The sequence below is a fragment of the Castanea sativa genome, chromosome 11, assembly GCF_040712315.1.
Source record: "Castanea sativa cultivar Marrone di Chiusa Pesio chromosome 11, ASM4071231v1".
Lineage (NCBI taxonomy): Eukaryota > Viridiplantae > Streptophyta > Magnoliopsida > Fagales > Fagaceae > Castanea > Castanea sativa.
Window position 1 is genome coordinate 69,288,568 of NC_134023.1, and position 3,977 is coordinate 69,292,544.

General features: G+C 29.2%; 1 long non-coding RNA gene across 1 annotated transcript; it reads right to left on the minus strand.

Annotated features, from left to right (window-relative positions):
* Positions 1–517: 517 nt before the first annotated feature.
* Positions 518–1,482, minus strand: LOC142614937 (uncharacterized). Its single transcript, XR_012840609.1, has 2 exons — positions 957–1,482; positions 518–818 (listed from the first exon to the last, which is right to left on the minus strand). It is a non-coding gene; the product is annotated as an uncharacterized LOC142614937 (long non-coding RNA).
* Positions 1,483–3,977: the final 2,495 nt, after the last annotated feature.

A 3,977-nucleotide genomic window follows, 5' to 3' on the forward strand; every position in this document is an offset into this window, starting at 1 on the left:
TTAATTCACATCAACTTAATATCTCTAACAGTAACTAAAGGACTAAACATAAATCAAACACAGCAAAAGACAAATGAACAAATTACTAAAATACTAAAAAGAAGCTGACTACTATAAAATATCTATAATATAGTCTAATCCTATATATAGGAAACAAGATATTTCACTTACTATGTAATCATGTTAGAAAAGAGATATAAAAGCCAAGAATCTTATTATTCAATCGTATTGTGTAGTTCTTTTCATGAGAAAAACAAAAACCTTGCTCTGAATCATTTTACTCTCACTAAGAATTCTGAGGAAAAGAAAAAGCATAGAAATGAGAGTGTGAGGAATCATTTGCCTTAAGCAGTACCAACACTATCTATCTCAATATCTACCATTGATAAAAGAAAGTGGTCCTTGGTGGAGCAATTAATTTCTCACAGAAAAAGTGGTCCTAATGAAAGAACTGCCAATTTATTATGAACTTGATAAATGAAACACTTCAAAGTGAAATACGATAAGAGTCAGGAGATAATCAACCTTTTCTCAGTGCTTTATTTTTTTCTTCAGAAATATTTCAGGTTTAATATATCAACAACCTGTTTTTCCACTTTACTATCAAAAATGATTTTACATACAATATAACCAACAGCGAGTCAACTAATATTTCTTGTTTAGTCTAATCTGTTCTTTGCTGCTGGCTTGGTTATTCTTCCTCTCAACAGTTGATCCTCGACTACGATTGTAGACAATCTTTCATCATCACTGCTATCATCATATTTAGCTTGAGTAATCACAGATCTTAAGTACAAAGCAAACACTAGAGCAACAACCTGAGAGTGAGAGGCAGAAAAAAAAAAAAAAAAAATTGATATTAGAGATTTCAATATATACAATAAGAAAGATTTAAGGTGAGCATATATTTTCTCTCCTTTTTAATTATTCTTTCTTTAATGTATTTAATTATTTACCTCTAGAATAATTACTACAAGAGCAACCCATCTGATGATTGTCCAATTCTTGTTCAAAAAGAGGTAAACTGATTGAAAATTGCCACTTTTAGCTGTGGTAATAACCTGCAGGAGGTTCTCAAATGGTGTAATATTTCTGGATGTACTTCGTTCAAAAAGAAAAGCAAAATTCTTTGGTGGAATTTCTATATAATAAGAAAAACCAAACAATAGGTATTTGCAAGTTGCAAGCAGAAAAAGAAATGGGAAATTAACTATGCATTAATTATCATAGAAGTATGTTCACTAAAAAAAAAATAGAACATGAAATAGCAGTGAAAAGTCTTCATCACCTTGTTCCAGTTGTGATCAATGAGCATGAATGCTGCAACCCCTAATTTTATAAGGACAAGTCCCACCAAAAATACTGAGAACTAATAATTCTTAAGGACATTAGACTTTTCAGTAAAGCAGAAGTATGCAAAGAGGATATGAACTATAACAAAGAAGGAAGAATCTAAAAGGAAGTAACTTGAGGATACATGTAGTAGACAACAGGGACTTCTTCATGCAGTTCCTACATATCCAAAGCAGGAAATTATGGATAAGACTGCACCAATTGTGATTATAAGGTAGATAAACCTGCGAAATTTGCATGGATACAAATAATGATTGTGTCAGAACGTCTTATTTAAGAACTCAAAAAATAATGATCACCAAAATGTAAGCAAATTAATGCTAAATTTCCAAGCAAAAATCTAGTATTTGATGAGCCAGTCAGGAGAGTTGCACAATATGATGCCTTTAAATATAGCAAATCAATTTTCATGTCTCTAGTGCTAATGTTATACAGATCAAGCATCATTTTAAGTGCTACTCACAAATTGTATTGTGTCCCACTTCTGCTATAGTACACTATAATTTGGTTGTAGACCTCGGTGGCAGAGCCATGAATTTATCTTTGGGGAGGATATATATATATATATATATATATATATATATATATATATATATATATATATATTTTGTGTCTATGTATGAAATGTAAAATAGTAATATATAATACTTTATAACTCAGTATATGTTATAAACAAAAATGTATCAATTAAAATTAAACAATCATGAGACAAGATTGATAGAATGATTTAATATATTATATGGAATATAAAAAAGAAAGCAATGAAAAGTAAATTAAAAAAATCAAAATAAAGCAAATAGTACCTAGGAAGAGTTAAAAATAACAATTATCAGGGTATAAATAAAGTCGATTAGCTATGAGGCATAGATAGAGCACTGCTGCACAGTTAAGCGGCTTGGGGATGAGGATGAGGGGCCCACGACACAAACAAAAGCTTCAATCTTTCACTTGTGACCTGTGTACAAAAAAAAAGGTGAGGCAAACATGAGAGAGAGAGACTTGGTGGTGCAGCACATTAACAAAGTTTTTGACTTTTCAATTTTTCTACTGTACAAGTAAGCTCTAGATGTGTGGGGATGAAAATTATAATTTTTTTTCCTTTTTTGTTGAGGTAATTGTTAAAATACCTATGTGTTCATTTTTAAGATACTAAATATTTAATTATTGTAATTTGTTGACATATGTATTTATAGATTTTATTTTATTTAAATGAAAATTATGTTTATTTTTAGACTTTCTTAAACATATATGTATATTATTAGGTATGGGGCCAAAATAATAAGGTATTTAAAAATTTTCAAATTATTAAGGATATTTTAAAAAAAAATTTTAATTTTTTTTATAAAATTTTTGGAGGAAAGGGATGTTTGACACTGTTGTTTAAACAACAGTTTTTAGTATTTAAACAATAATAACGCTTTTGAAACGTATTTTTATAACACTCAAACAAGTATTTCCACAACATTAAAAACTGAATAATAATACTTAAACACTGCTACCAAACGGGTATAATGTCTTTCTGCCAATTTTCTTGGATGGTGTAAAAATGATTTGTAATATATTCACATGGTCAACATAAATCTGCAGCTTGTTAAAAACTTAAAATCAAATCAAGCTTCCTTTTTTCTATTAGTGTAAATAAAATTAGGAGCACACATAAAGCTGTTTCTCTCCCACCTTTTTTTTTTTTTCCTTTCAAATAATGAAAATGTCCGTATTGATGCTCAAAAGAAAAGCGTACTTGTGTGCCTAGGGGAGTACTGTTAGTGTGCCATTAGGTTTTAGGGACATCTAAGCCTTGTTTAGAGCTTTGTTATGTTTTGTTTTACATACAAAAAGAAAAAGCACAAAAAAGCTTATTTTACATGCATATGGCTATAATATGGAAATTGGCTTTTGAACATCAAATTTCAATAAAAACTGACCATTTCTACTTAATAGTTTAATTCCATATCGAGATAAAATCATCACTTCTTATGTTGCAGCAAATATCTCAAACTCTTACCTAGCTCGTATATTTTGACAGATTTTTTTTTGAAAAGCTAATTCATTTTCTTGTGCTTAGTTGTGATGTTTAATACAGATAAGAAAACATTTTTGTTGTTTGATTTACTCCGAAAATCATCAATATTCTTATAATTCTAAATAATTATATGATGAATACGTTCATCTACAAAAATAAACCTCAAATAGGAAAATACCTTCTATTTTTATCCCATTTCGACTTCAATGGGAATATAGACCTAAATTTTAGTATTTACGAAACAATTCAGTGAGAAAGCTTTTAGACACTGGGCTATAGCAGTATTTTTAATTAGTCTTTTGGAAAAAGTCAACAATTGGTCAATAATTAGTCAAGGATTGGTTGGTGGACCGGAGAGAAAGAGAAAGCAATTGGTCAACATTAGTCAATGATTGGTTGGTGGATTGGAGAGAGAAAAAGAGGTGAAGGGAGATATGTTACTATTGAGAGTCTGTTTATTCACTTTATTGAGCATATAATGTTTTAAAACATTTTTTGCTTTTAAAAAATTGGAAATGTTTTTCTCTTTATTAGACTTTTATTTCTTTTTTATGAGTATTAGACTTGTTTTTTATAGACCACAAAAACTCATTAATTTGCA